The sequence below is a fragment of the Lonchura striata genome, chromosome 1 (genome assembly GCF_046129695.1).
Source record: "Lonchura striata isolate bLonStr1 chromosome 1, bLonStr1.mat, whole genome shotgun sequence".
Classification (NCBI taxonomy): Eukaryota; Metazoa; Chordata; class Aves; order Passeriformes; family Estrildidae; genus Lonchura; species Lonchura striata.
The window spans coordinates 22,734,078-22,750,056 of record NC_134603.1 but is presented as its reverse complement, the minus strand read 5'-3'; positions in this window follow the sequence as shown (position 1 = coordinate 22,750,056).

Here is a 15,979-nt window from a genome sequence, read left to right as displayed (position 1 = left end):
TGCCAAAACCCATTGCTTTACTAGCCAATAAGTTGATAAAAGAATTGGAAGTTTTAATTTGTTTAGTCTTCCTGATGTTGATTTTTTTTTTTTTTTTTTTGTTAGTGGTAGTTTAGTATTGAAAAAGACAAAGTGTTTTTTGTTTTGAGAAGTGAGCACTGCTCATCCTCTGGGCTCTCAGGGGTTTTATTCAGTCCACCTGAAGGTACTACCAGAACTTCTCACATGCAGCCCAGGACAGCAGATCCCTCACACTCCCCACACTGATGCTGTGCTTCCTTGCAGTGTCCCATCACTAGCAAACCATGTGCACACTGCAGATTCAAAAGGGAAAATGTAATAGAACATTGACTTGCAAACAAGTCTGCTCTCTTCATATAAAAATGTATTACATGCATCAAATGAAAACTTATTTTTAATGTAAGAGCAGCATCATCCTCTACTGGATATGTGTGGTTATGTGCAGCAGACCTGTGAGGAAGTATTTTCCCTAGCCAGGAGGGAGCTCTTTGACAGGTAGTGCTTGTGTGGTTCATTGTGGGTTTAGTTGTCATCCAGCTTATGTGCCCATTCACCAATTATCTGTAATTTTCTTTTTCCTTTCCTTGCCCTACTGAAACTAAAAGCATCCTCAGGTGCAAACACCCCGACTGCAGATGACCATGGACCTGTAGCTGACCAAACACAGCTGGAGCCAGCAGAGCATGTGAGCCTTGCTTCTGAGGAGACCAACCCAGGCGAGCAGCTGCCGGGAGAGGAGACTTCAGCCACGATCCGGAATGTGGAGGGGAAGACAGAGTCGGTCAGTAAAAGGGAGGAGCCAGAGGGCACCGAGCCCCTGCCTGCAGGAGAGGAGGAGAGCTCTGAGCTGCCCTCCGTGTGGAGAGAGGAGAGCAGGGAGCCTTCACCGCCAGCGCCAGGAGAAGATGCTGGGGCACCATCTCCAGAACCAGCAGAGGACAGTGGGCTGGTAGAGGGCAGTGACAGCTCTGTAGTGGAAGTCGTCGAGAAAGTACATATTACTGAAGAGGACCACCTTGTTGAGGGTAATGTTTGTGCTTTTATAAATTCAGGAGACAAAAATTTGCCTCCAGGGTGTTCTATGTGGGTCCTTTTGGCTTTACTAAGAGCCTCAAATGAAGTTCTGGAGTCAGAATTTGGTCGAGGGAGTCTGTATGATGTGAGGCATAGAAGAATGTGGCTGGGTAAGCCTCGGATTTACAAGTCCAAGCTGTAATAAATTTAATCAGCATTTTCACCTCTGCTATTTCATTTCATGTCCTTTTTGTTCTTAGCAGATCAAATGTCCCTCATTTAAAACATTGTGTCTCTTGGTAGCTCAGACACTTTCCTTAATATTTGCACAGCCCAAAGGCTCAATTACTTAGTCACATGTACTGATTATAAACCAGCTGTCCTTGCACACATAAAGCTGAATGTAGAAGAAAAAGATCTCTTCAATGCACACTTAGCATCTCCAGTGTGTCCTGGAAGCTTGCTTACAAGACAAGCAGAATAGAAGTACTAGTGGAGAGACATAGGACTGTCTTTGCACCAGTGCTTGGAGATGACTGGGTGGGGAGAGAGGGGCTGTGTGAGGAAGCAGTAGTGTCTGAGGTGACAGGGATTTCCATGTGCTGTGGAGGGACCTTTAGCAGCAGGTGGAAATTGCAGGCTATGCTCCCCTTTGGGTTAGTGCTCAGAGAACATGGACTGCACTTACAGAAGATGAACACTTCACAGGAGGAATCAAATTTCTCCTAAAAGGTACAAAGTAACTCAGTAAGGAATCAGATGCATTCCTGGGGTAGCTCTTCTTCAGGGAATAAACAGGTGAAGCACATGAGGAGTATTTCTCTGCAAGCAGATAGCCTCACTCCACTTTGACCTTGAAGAAGTACGAGGTGCAGAAGGATTGATCCGTGTGAAGTCCAGAGCCAGATACTGGAGACTGCCACTGCCACTACTCCCGTGGCTTAGTGCTGCTTGTCTCTGAAGTGGCTCTATGAATCTCATTCTTTGCTCATCCTTTGTAGGTGGGCATGGTTGTTGGATTGCTTTGTTATTTCCTGTGTCTTTTCATGAAAGAATTTTGTCCTCTACATAATAATCTATCCTTTGGAATAAAGCCTTGTTTTATGTAAGCAGTAAATGACAGACTGCTTACCTGTTAAACACACATCCTGCCCAGCTGCAAACTCCAATTGCTTTATTCACAATTTATAAGCCTCAGGGCAGTGCCAGAGGCAGAGCAGCACACCCTGGATCTTGTGCTGTCACTTCTCATCAGTGGAAACATGTTTACACTGTCTGAAGATGAGTTTTGAGGCTTTTAGCACCAAGTGATGTGTGCAGGGTGAGTGAATGAAGCTTTTGGGGAAAAGAGTTTTGCTACTATTATTTCCAAGGTAGCATTAATACCTTACCTTGACTGCATTCTTTTCCCAGAGGCATCTGATGAAAAAGGGATTTTCTATTTTTATGATATTTATGATTTTTTATGATATTTAGCATTTGTTTTGCTTTCCTTTTGTGCTTCCATAGCTATGGGAGGAAATTAGTTAGGCAGCAGCTTCTCTGGGAAAGCAGGGTTTCAGCCAGACTTGCATGTTACCATGTTTTCTATTTATGGGGTTTTATTTCCAATTGCTAATAAAACTGCACATCTATGAAATAAAATACAGGAAAAAAAAATAATTTGAGCAGAAATAGGACTCATGATTTCCTTTGGATACAGCACCAAGGGGATTTTTTTTTTTTTTGTGAAAGCATGAGGAGAACTTCATGGGCATGAGGCAACCATATAGCTGGATGATGAAAAGTGTTTGTTTTCCTGTTTGTTCTCTCTGGGTTCATTCAGGGGGTACCTTGATAACAGGCATTGGAGAGCTTACAAACCAAAAAGGTGCTTTTTTTTAGTGGATCCTAATTTGATCTCCATGGTTGCCATTCCCAGGTGAGACGGGAGAACAGGTGGAAACTGAGCTGCTCAGTGAGACAGTAAGTGAAGGGCCTGAAACAAAAGAAGAAGAAACAGGAGAAGCTGTGGATAGTGCAGCAGCGACAGAGATAGGTATGTTGACAGAGGAGGGAAGGACCACATGGGTTATTGTTTAAGAGACAGCAAAGACTGTCCTGTCCTTATTGAGCATATCTTGTTATTCCCCTGTAGGCATACAGCTGCTTTCTGCATTTTTACACAAGAGGGTCAAAGATACTTTACAGTAAAAGACATTTTTGGAAGCAATCAATTGGAAGTCATGCTTTTTACATGGGTCATCTTTATAGAATACGCAAGCCTTATGAGTGGTAACTTTCTTCCTCTTTGGGAAGAATGATAGACTGTAACATGCAGTCTTGGAAAATAAAAAACCTTTGTTAAAGTCATGACTCTGCTCATTATTATTTGTAGGCTTGTCTTTGTAAGCTAAGCCTTAATACTTCTTTGTGATTTCCATTCTATGCCAGTCATTTTAGATCCCCCTTGTTCTCCTTATCAGCTGAAATCAGCAGTGTGGTGCTGTGATGAAAGCACATTACACAGCATATTCGGTCACATGGTGGGAAGGAAAAGTCACAGGCCAAATAAAATTCCTGTGGAAAACTGTCACACCACTGAAGAGAAAAATTCAAGGGGATAAGATTATCTCTGGCAGACTTTGAGATTATGGTCAAAATTCTGTCACCACAATCTTGCTACAAAAGTTATTTATTCTTCTTCCTCCACATTTACTAAGAACCTCACACTTGAGTCTATCTTGTAAGGTGTTGACATGCCCCAGAAGGCAGAATTAGAATCCCAGAATTATTTAGGTTGGAAAGTATCAACCAACTGTTAACTCAGTGCTGACAGGTTCATCACTAAATCTTGTCCATAAGTGCTGCATCCACACATTTTTTGAACACCTCCAGGGATGGTGATTCCACCACCACAGGTTACCCTGTGGTATTGGTGGGATATGGAAAATGACGAGCAGGAGATGCAGACAGCTCCCCCTTCTCCCAGCAAATGTTGCTGCAATAGCTGGAATTGCCTTCTCCCTCTCCCCTCCCTCCTAATCACTGGCATACTTAGTCACACTCAAAATCTCTCTGGGCTAGCAAGTATTTCTGTAATTCAGAAGAGAACAGCTTCAGCAGAAAGAGTGGCAGATACCTTACACAAATGTCTTTCATGGCTTCCAAAGGAGCCCCTTGCACCTGGGGTGAGCAGTCTTTGGCTCCTTCCCAATGCTAGTATGTCACAGCCTCAGGGCAAGCCAGCGTGTTGCGCTGCTGCTTATGCTTCTGCCACAGGGCCAAGGGAAATGGTTTTCAGCACAAGAACTGCAGTCTGTAAGACAAGTAGAGTGATGGTCAAGCAGTTTGGTCAAGGCTTATGTGCCTTTATGACCCAAGTAAAATTAGATCAGCAGTGATAAAAAAAATGCTCACCTCTCTTTAATTTTCATGTTTGGCAGTTGCTCATCTTTGTACATATTGTTACTTACATAAGCTAGCCTATGAAGAGAAGCAGTTCTTGGCCACTGATTTCTTTTGCAGTATCTCTAAATTTAAGCCAGATAGTTTTGCCTATGAAGTCAAAACAAGTTTAATCAATCAACTTGTTTTTAATGTATTAAAATTATGTCGTTTTTAAAAGCTCCTATGCTTTTGCAAAGAATCATCTCTGTGCGCTGTGAATTCAGCAGAACACTTAACTTGATTCTAGAAAACCTCAAAGAACATCTTCCTGCTCCTGAAGAGTTAAGAGAATCATAGAAAGGCTTGGGTTGAACGGACCTTAAAAATCACCTCGTTTCAACCCTCCTGCCATGGGCAGGGATGCCACCCATTAGATCAGGTTGGTCAGGGCTCCATCCAGCTTGGCCTTGAACATAGCCAGACATTTCACCCAGTAATGATTACAGCTTTATTGAAATTCTTCTTGCATTTGCCTGCTTTGACAGTATTCTCCTGACAGTTTTGTAAGGGAGCAGCAAGAGGAGCCCTGCTTCTCTGTCTGTAATGCATTTCAGATGATGGGAGTGCACTGACCCAGCTCAGAGAACAGCTCCAGTCAAGAAGAGCAAACAATACTAAGAATGGAATAGTGACGATCTAAACCTGGGATTCTGTTGTGTAAGGGAGCAATTCTTCCATCTTGAAAGGATATTGAAGAAATAAAGCAAGATTCTGGGCAGGAAAGCAGGATTGCTTAAGGGAATGGAAAAATTCTTACTTTGAGAGACATCAAAAACATTCACAGCTTTATCTCTAGGAGGGTATGACTAAGAGGATACAAGCTGATCCTAGACAAAAAAAAAATAAAAAATCAGACACTGTGATTTCAGCCAGTCACTCCCTTGGGCACTATCACTGAGCTATCAAGTGAGTCCCGGAGCTTCTCAGCTGCTGATGGCCACCAGTAGCTTCAGGGGCTGGACGACACAGTTCCTCAGCCATACTTTGTCATGGAATAGCTGAGGTAGAAAAACATCTCTGGAGTTTGTCTATTCCTGCTCAAACAGGAACAGGTTGTCCTGCCGGGTTTTGAATCCCAAGGGGTGGAGACTCCATCAACTGTGGGCAGCATATTCCCATAACTTAAGTGTCCTTACAGAAAAACTAAAAAACCCCGTGTATTTAAAGGTAATACACTGTACTTCAATTTGTGCCCTTTGTCTCTTGTCCTTACTTAGGATTTACTGTCTGTGAAGTGCCTGCCTTTATGTCAAATCTGACTGGAAGGATGTAGTGATTTCAAAAGTTGTTAAAAGGCTGCAGGTGAGGAGGAGCTTGAGAATGTAGCAGTGATGAGTAACATCACAGAGGTGATGTTAATGTCTGTAACAGGAACTGTGTATGAATGGGATGGGGGAAGAGGAAGCAGAACTAGTGGTTGCTTTTGGGTCCGCACAGAACATTCTTACAGATTTGGGAGAAGAGCAGATATCCCCTTCATCCTGTGATACTTCCAGGGAACTTTCACTTTGAGTTCCTGTCAGATTTAGTGAACATCAAGTTATACCTTCAATTAATTGCTAAATTAATTTTTTCCATGTGTTTCAGAGACAGCTAATAACAAGGAATAGAAGTTGTGTCTCAATGAACGTCCTCTTCTTGGGCCTGCTCTTCTGTTCACATGAATATTTTTAAATCTAATTGGGTTGGGAAAATATAAAGGCTTTTATGGATTGAACCACAAGCTACAGACACATGAATAGGAGGCATTGGAAAAAGTTTTATACAATACAGATTTTTTGAAGTCAAGCTGCCAAGACTTTGTGTGTCTTTGAAATATCCAAACTTTCATCTCCCTGCCAGAGTGCCTTCTTTACATACCAGGATAATTTTTCAACAGAAGTATGATCATTCCTTTTTCAATTGGGAGTTTTTCCCAGGTTCAGATTAACTGGCTTCAAACTGTTGAAACCTCCAACCAACATTACATAGAATGAGGAATAGAGTGTAGCTTTTTTCTCTTCAATTATTGTAAGTAGGCAGGTTTTCCGAGTGCCTGGACTAACAATGTAGGGAACTGCTGAAGTGTACAGCTCGTAGAGGACTGGGAGAGGAAATTTAACAAGCTCTAACTAAATGTAGAGGGGAGTTTTCCAGAAAATAGGAGATAACAGAGTGCAGTGTCCAGGACCCAGCTGTGTGCTGCTCACTCCCCATTTTAAAACTCAAATTTATTGAAGGGATTGTAGTACAGTACATGGGCATTTTTAACTGAGTGGGATGTTTTAGTTGTATAAATCGTAGAAGAGAACTTCACAGCTGTTAACATTCATGGCCAGTAATAACTTCTCTTTAGCTGTGAAGCACTTCTCATATGCATTTGTGGCTTCTAAAATGGACTTCTAAGAGAGAAAATACAAACTTGTCTAAGAGACAAATATAAGCCTGTTCCCAAAGAAAAGGTGATCTATTATATTTCCCTGGAGTGCTGTCCTCCAGGACAAATATGGAGAAATATGCTATCAGAGACTATCTGGGTTCTTTTCCAAAATGATGAATAATCATTTTGGAGATGAAGCTGAATGGCAATACTTTCAAACAAATTTCCTGTGAAAACAGGCCCTGGATATGATTTGTGTTTTGGGTCAGGTAAAGAGTAGAAATTTGTTCTGATGGTGAATGTTACAGAGTGGGAACCCAGGGCAGGGGGGAATATCCCCCTGTCTGCCCTGGGCTGCTCTGACTCCCAGGAAAACACTGACCCTCATTCATGGAGAAGGCCTCCAAAGCTTCAAAGTAAACTAGAGACCACTCCAGTGTGAAATAGATTGTAGGGATTGTAGAGAGTAGTTTAGTATGTCACATGGGTGAGAAATTTCAGTTTCAGGATTTTTAGCATACTGTAGATGGGTACAAGATGGAGGTTACAGGGTGTTGTTTCGAGTTCCTTTCTTCTTCCTTCTTCTTCTTGGGTTCGGCTAATATCTTGTAATTGGGCAGAAAAATCTGCATTGCGGGTCTTTAGGGGTCAGTTTTTGGGTTAGAAAGAGAAATAATATAGGTGTCACTTCTTAATTGGGTAGTTTAGTTTTTGATTAGACTTAAAAAGGCCTTGCAACACGAGGCCATTGGCCATTTTTGTGCTGTTTTTGGGCATGCAAGGTCTGAGTGCAGATAGTGTACTGAAGTCATGGTAAGATAACAATAAAACAAGAACCTGAAGATCAAAAAAGTTCTGTGGGTCTGCATTTCCTGACAAAGAACTGCTTCAGGAGGGTTTCCCCCTGTCAGGGGAGCCCTCAGGGAGTTGCCCAGAGTGGGGCCCACAAATTCACAGCTGGTGCCCCAGTGAGAAGAGAATCCAGCTCCGAAGAGATCATCCCACACAGTCCCTGGAAGTGAGCCCGATCCATCAAAATTCCTCTGGAGGTGAAAGTACTCAGCTGTTCAACGTCTCGATTCCTGGTGGCCACAGGAATCGCATCCCGTGCTCTGCTGGACGGATCTTGGGACTGAGAGCTGAACCCCAAATTTGGTAAGCTCTGCATGGGACAAAAATGGGAGGGAATCTCGCCAAAAGTGATTTAGATGCACTCCAAAAATTAGAATCCTTAGTGAAACAGCACCCATCAAAATTACACAAAAAGGATTTGGAAAATTTGTTACTTTGGGCAAAGGAAAATTACCCATCTCTTAAAGAGGAAGATTTATTTCAGCCCTGTTTTTGGGCGGATGCTAGCGTCAAATTATATGAGGACGTGGCATCCCACGATCCACACGCAGGAGTGTTGTTTGCGGCTTCTAGAGCAGTTTATCAAGTTACATATGATGTGAAATATTCGCAATCTGCTACACATCAATCATTGAAAAAATCCCCAAACAACTGAGAGTTTTTCCCTCGGGGAAGAAGGGCAGGAGTCTGCCGCCGCAGAAAGGGGATTTCTGGAGAAACCCCCCGGGAGAGGGGACGGGGCGGGAAGGAGAAAATAAAGCGATTGCGTCTCGGGAGGAGCCCGACAGACAGCGGCTTCCACGGTGTAAATTACTCATCGGTAAAGAGGAGGAAGAAGACGTATCTTATTTTGACTTTCTTACGTCTGTGTACATCCCTGAGGTGGGAGAAGGGGGCTGGAGGGGCCGTTCCATTCCCTTCCCCACCTCCGGGAGGCGGCACAGGCGCTCGTGGCCAAGCCCTCGGCTCGGGGCGGGCCGCGCCCAGCCCGGGCGGCTGCCAGCCTCCAACACAGACGGCACAGGGCTCGCCCCAGCGGGCCGCGGGGCCAGAGCGGCCCCGGGGCCGGCCGGCGCCATCCCAGCGGTCCCGGCGCCGGGAGCAGCGGCACGGGGGCACCCGCGGGCTCCGCCGTCAGCCGCCCGCCTTGCCGCGCCGCGCAGGCTCAGTCCCGGCCAGGGCTGGCGCATGCTCCCTGCGCACCCGCTATTCGCCCGCCCGCAAGCGCGCCCGCCGCAGCCGGAGCCGCGGCTGCCCGCCTTCCCGCAGCCCGCGTTCCCTCTGCCGCCGCGGCTGCGGTCCCGCGCCAGCGACCGATGCGGGCAAGCAGCACGCCGCTACGGCCGCCACCGCCCCCGGAGGAGACGCACGCAGCGCCACATCTCGGCACAGCGCAGCTTTTCCGGCCGCCCCGGGTCGCGGCAGGGAAAGCGGCTCACAGCCGATCCGTGGAACAACAGCGCCGCCTTGTGGAACAAAGGCAACGTTGCAACAAGCGTTGCAAAGGCTGCAGAAAAAACAACGCAAGATCGTTTTAATCCAGGATAGCCAGAATCGTCCGCGATCAATCGAGGGCCTCAAAGCATGCCTTGCAGAAGAAGAGCAAGACACAATAGTCATCATAACAGGAAAAATGGACATGCCAAGCCAAGGCACCTCACACACTGGACAGGACACAAGCACTCAAGCCATGGATGATCCACAACGACATTTTCCTGTACCACAGGAGAACAGTGACAAGAATGTTATTTCCATCACAGCAGGACAAGGCTTTCCTATTTTATCTAAAGAACCACCTGGCTTCTGGACATCAACAGATACTTCAGCTTTTTATATGCCTGCTCCAAAGACTTGTCTTTCAGGTCAAAAGTCCACTTCTTCAACTCAACCAAGATTTTATTCACTTTCTCAGGATTTTATAAAACAACTGTTTCTCCAACTTCAGGAATTTGCTCAGTGCTTTCCAGGACAAAAGCATTGAACTCACTCTGTTCCATTCACTTCATCATCAACACAGACAGCAAGTGCAGTTACAGCCTCTTCAGTTCCTCAATATCCAGAACCCGACAGCCTTTTTATCTCCCCCCAAACAGAAGGGGAAGGGGGAGGGGTGCCTGAAATGTATGCACCCTTCGGGCCAGAGGAAGATGCATCCAGGCAAATGGCAACCCCACCAGATGTGGCTCCTATTCCCAGAAATAGCCAAAGAGATGCTTCATTGACAAACTAAGCAAATGTCAGAAGGATACCATGGAACTGCTTGAGGTAGAAAATCACCACAAAATCACAACAAAACCACAGAAAATACAAATCAGGACTCAAGTCAGTAATTTACAGGATTTACAGCAACTTTTGTGAGAAATGAATTGGATCAGACCAATTTTGGGGATCACAAATTTTGAACTTTCATCATTTTTCAGTCTGTTTAAAGGAGACTGTAAAATCCCCCAGAACTCTCACGCCTGAGGCTCAAGACACCCTTGAGAAGATTGCTGAAGCTCTTCAACAAAGACAAGCACATTATTTTATAATGATGCAACCATTTTTCCTTGCAGTTTTGGGAGAAAAGATACAACTCTATGGTCTCATAGTCCAATGGGACTCATCAGAAAAAGACCCTTTAGAGTAGGATTTCTTGCCCTACAGCTCTCCCAAAAATATTTTTACCACATTAGAAATGCCAGCCCAGATTATAATCAGGGCCAGAACCAGATTGCAAACAATGGTGGGCAAAGATTTTACAACAATTTATCTGCTGTTGAAAAAAGACTATCTTGATTGGGCATTGCAAAAATCAGAGGACTTAAAAACTGCATTGTTAAATTATTTGGGTGTTTGTTCAAGCCATTTTCCAGGTCATAAGCTTGCTGCAAATAAAATTAAGCTTCACAGGGAAACCCATGATAAGTGAAGTGCCATTGGATGTGATAACATTATTCACTGATGGTTTGGGCAAAACACATAAATCAGTCATAACTTGGCAGAATGTAACGGCAAAAGAATGGGAATCAGACATTCAAACAATACAGGGCTCATCTCAAATTGTATAATTAGCTGTAGTGGTCAGAAATGTTTCAAGAACTCCTCAAGCTAATTACAGATTTAGCATATGTGGCCAACATAGTCAAAAGAATAGAAGGGTCGCTTCTAAAAGAAGTAGATAATGAAGATTTGTACTCTTGTCTTGTAAGCATGCAAAGAGTATTACAACAGAGAAAACATAAATATTTTATCTCTCACATCAGGGCACATTCTTCCCTTCCAGGATTCCTAGCAGAAGAGAATGCATGAGCAGACAGCCTGACCATGATAGTTTCAAACACCTTGCCAAACATTTTTGAACAGGCAAAGCTGAGTCATGTGTTCTTTCATCAGAATGCACAAGCACTCATGCACACATTTCACATTTCCAAAGATCGAGTAAAAGCCATCATAAGTGCTTGCCCTGATTGTCAGCTTGTGCAACCTCCTGTTTCTACAGGAGCGGTCAATCTAAGAGGGTTGCAGAGTCTGCAAACTGTGGCAAACATGTCACAAAATACCCGTCTGTTGGGAGATTCAAAAATATTCATGTGTCAGTAGACACTTCCTCAGGTGCAGTCTTTGCTTCCCTCCACACAGGTGAAACAGTAAAGCATGTCAGCATTTTTTGCAAGCATTTGCTTCATTAGGTGTTCCTCAAGAAGTCAAAACAGACAATGGCCCAACTTACAGAGGGTAAACCCTCGATACATTCTTAAAAAATTGGGGTGTTTTTCATAGTTTGGCATCCCTCATTCTCCCACGGGACAGTCCATCACTGAGAGGACACACCACACTTTAAAATCTCTTTTAGATAAACAGAAAAGGGGGGAGGCAGAGGCTACGCCTCAGATGCGGTTGAACAAAGTGCATGTTTTAAACTTTCTGAACAGTTCTTTCACAGAACCTGCTCCACCAATTGCTGGGCATTTTTCAAATAGTAGCCAGGCGAAACTAAGGGGGAAGTGTTTTGATCAGAAACCTAGAGACAGGGCAGATTGAAGGCCCATTCCAGCTAATGACCTGGGGCCGGGAGTGTGCTTGTGTCTCCACAGGTGCGGGACCGAAGTGGATTCTGGCAAAACATGTGAAACTACACTGAGTCCAGAAATGAGCAGGCGGTGACCCCAGCAGCACAGAAGCGAGCAGCAAGAGACATGAACCAGTGTCAAGATTGTAGTTGACATCAGACATCAGTCATTTCTTCATCTTGCGTGCAGAATCTGTGGACTGGGGTTTTGTGAGGGCGGGTTGTGTCGGGATTGCAGATTTTTGTGGGGGATAAGCATGAAGCTCGAGCAGGTATCATGCTTCTGCCTGATCTCTTTACTGGTTGCTTTAAGCAATGCGGTCTTGCCAGTGAGTCAACCAAGGGAAAATGTTTGGGAGACCTTGGCCAATGCATCAGGTCTGGACACCATTTGTTTGACTCCAGGCCGAAAAAGCCATTCTCCACATGTTTAGTCTGTTTACTGGTAGACAAAAGGCCAATTCCAAAAAATATTCCATTAAAATGGTCACGATTCATTTTGAATCCAGTGGACAGCTGGGGTGTTAGGACCAAATTTCTCCCTAAGGCTCTTCATGAGCCTCAAGAATTGGAAATTCTTGGCTCAGTGAAGATGAATTTTTGTAAAATATTTGGTCTTCTGGGTCAAAACAAAATAAGGATAAAATAGTAGATGTAACCCCAAATCATATCATATATAAAAATGCAACATCTTGGTGTAATCTCACAACAGTGATGGTCACACCATCCAACAAGGTTCCATTGCAATTACTGCAGGGAATCGTCTTCATTTGTGGGGACAGAGTTTGGCCTGCCAGCCCTTCCAATGTCAAAGGTGGTCCGTGGAGCATTGGGAAATCTTTTGTCAGTGCATGGACATGGATGTGAAGAATTTGAAGGAATGTCTTGGATGAATTTGTCTGATCGTTCAAAATCTATTCATGAAAGCATACAACAGTTGGAGGATGGAGTGGCCAAACTCAGGGAAGAGAATGGGTCATGGCTGGATGGCATGTTCAATTGGTTTAATCTTGCTCCAGCATGGAGAGAATTTGTGAAGATAGGTATTTTTGTCCTGATTGGCGTCATTATTCTTTTAATATTTGTGCCATGCCTACTTCAGTGTGTCCAAGGGATGATGGATGAGGCTGTCAGAGGAGTGGTTTTTGTTCAAACAGAAGGGGGAGATGTGGGAACCCAGGGCAGGGGGAATATCCCCCTGTCTGCCCTGGGCTGCTCTGACTCCCAGGAAAACACTGACTTTGACCCTCATTCATGGAGAAGGCCTCCAAAGCTTCAAAGTAAACTAGAAATCATTCCAGTGTGAAATAGATTGTAGGGATTGTAGAGAGTAGTTTAGTATGTCACATGGGTGAGAAATTTCAGTTTCAGGATTTTTAGCATACTGTAGATGGGTACAAGATGGAGGTTACAGGGTGTTGTCTCGAGTTCCTTTCTCCTTCCTTCTTCTTCTTGGGTTCGGCTAGTATCTTGTAATTGGGCAGAAAAATCTGCATTGCGGGTCTTTAGGGGTCAGTTTTTGGGTTAGAAAGAGAAATAATCTAGGTGTCACTTTGCACCTGGCTCTCAGTGGCCACGGGATGGAGGTTCCCCAGCTGCTGTCCCGTGAGTGGCCGCAGGGCAGACACTGACTGCCTGCCCCCGAGTCTCTGCCGAGACTGCTGCGGGTGGCGGTGATCGCTGCGGCATGGAGAGCACAGCTGGGGCACAGAGCACGGGGAAACTGAGGCACAGGAATAAGGGAAGGACACCTGTCTGAATCTCCAAATCTTTAATGACGATGTTGGGGCAGAACAAGTGAACCAATCTGAACCCAAAGGGGCTACGTTTAAGGGGTGGGGGAACTCAGGGAGGACACAACCTGTAAGCAGTAGGAGGGCATTAGGGGAGGGCTGCAGGGGAAGGGTTCCCCAGTAGAAGTCAAGACAGAGAGGGAGCAAACCTCACAACCCAGTTCTGCTTTGAGGAAGGGATGAGAGACAGGGAACTCTCCAGAACCAAAGGAGTGTGCTATCTTTGACAGACAGGGGTAAGACAAGGTAACGAGGGACGACATGTGGATTGACATGTGGGTTGGCATACATTTTGGCCAGGAAAACTGGTAAACAATTCAGGACTGAACCATTGGGGAAGCCAAATGGAGTACATAGACTGAACCGTTACAAACTTATAACAAGGAATATTAAAACATACTACTAGAAGAACCAACTGTAAAATAACAGACTACCACATAATTTCTTAATTGGGTAGTTTAGTTTTTGATTAGACTTAAAAAGGCCTTGCAACACGAGGCCATTGGCCATTTTTGTGCTGTTTTTGGGCATGCAAGGTCTGGGGAGACAGTGTACTGAAGTCATCATAAGATAACAATAAAACAAGAACCTGAAGACCAAAAAAGTCCTGTGAGTTTGCTTTTCCTGACAAAGAACTGCTTCAGGAGGGTTTCCCCTTGTCAGGGGAGTCCTCAAGGAATTGCCCAGAGTGGGCCCCAAAAACTCACATTGCAGGATCACAGAATCAATTAGGTTAGAAAACAACTCTTAAGTTACTTGAGTCCAGTTGTTGACTGAAGACCACCTTGTCACTAGACCATGGCAGTAAGTGCCACGTCCAGCCATTTCTCATCCAGGCATGGTGACTCCACCACCTCCCTGGGCAGCCTATGCCAATGTTTGACAACCCTTTCTGTGAAGAAATTCCTCCTGATGTTTAATCTGAACCTCCGCTGGCACAGCTTGAGGCTATGTCCTGTGCAAAGGGACTCTATATAATACATTGCTGGGGACTGTGTTTACAAGATCTCTGACATAAGGATGTAGGAGAAAAGGTCAGTTACCTAAAAATGCCAAGCACAACATTGCTTTTTTATTAGCTTTATTGTATAATAGAACTTAACAAAAATCCTGACTGTCACCAGCAAATTATACAAATCCCCTCTAAGAAATAATTTCAAACTTCATGTACATGTCTGACTCCAGCTGACTCTGGTTTGTATTAAATAATTAATTTATATCCTTGGCCTGTTAACCTTTTGTATAAGCTCATAGTTCTTGGCCGTATCACTAAATCTAAGGCTTTCTGCTTAGCAGCATTCTTATGAACTTGTCAGCTTCATTTAATATTAACTGCCTGTAGGCAACATCATAAAATCCAAATGCATACCTTTTTCTTTTTAGGGAATTTTTGCTAGGCAGATGTAACTTTTAATTTATTTTTTAGTTTTTCTAGCCTTCTGTAAATAGACAAGCTAAAACAAGCTGCTGGTTCTGTTAAAAAATCTATTACCATTAATGTGAGCATCAAAAAATTAAACAGAAGTTGTCAACAGTTTTTATCCACATACTCAAACCATTCCACAAAAAGAAGGAATGAAAAACAACACCATGCACATTCAAGAGCTGAGGAGTGGGGGAACAGGTACTGAGCAGAATGAGAACACCCCAAAGTGACATAGGACTGGGCTGGGTGTACAGCCATGTTCCAGGATGCCCTAAGCATTTCCATCTTCAGTTGCATCTCGTGGCTGATTTCTTCCTGTGAGCTGGGAATTCGGTTCAGCCACCAGCACATGTGCCAGCACAGCTCCACTCAAAAACACAGGAGGTTAAATCGGCAGAGGCAGGCTGACTACTGGCAAGATCATGAACTGCAGTCTGGCAAGCATTAAATTATTTTTAAGCATAAACCAACAAGAGCTCTGTGACAGAGATCAGTAGTATTCATAGCAACAGAGGAGACTGCACTTGGAAATAAAATGTTAAGATACAAGGGAATCAAAATGACCTGCTCACCTCACAGTCACTGTTTCTACTACTGTTGTAACAAAGAAGACAGGTGACTATGTATGTTCTTCCTCGTGTTCAGCTTCTTCAGGCCACAAAGCAATGCAGATGAAAACAAGAGGAATATAAACCAGTCAGTGATTCAACAGTAGCAGACTTTCTCAACATCTTCATCCTTACATAGTCTATAATCACAACAGGTGAATTTTCTTTTTCCTTTCCCAAACAGGAAATATGCTTCATACTATCTATGTTAAACATGAGAAATTGAATCACCTAAATTATCAAAATGTGCTTGCTAAAAATATGCTGAACACTCCTGCCCTGAGAAATAAGACATCTCCACCATGCAAATGTACTTGGTCTGTCAACCAGCTTTCTGCTGTTAAAGGCTGGGAAAAGGAAGATATGCCCCAATATTTGTGTTTTCCAGATATTAAGCAACATATTTTTTTAAAAATACAGTCAAGC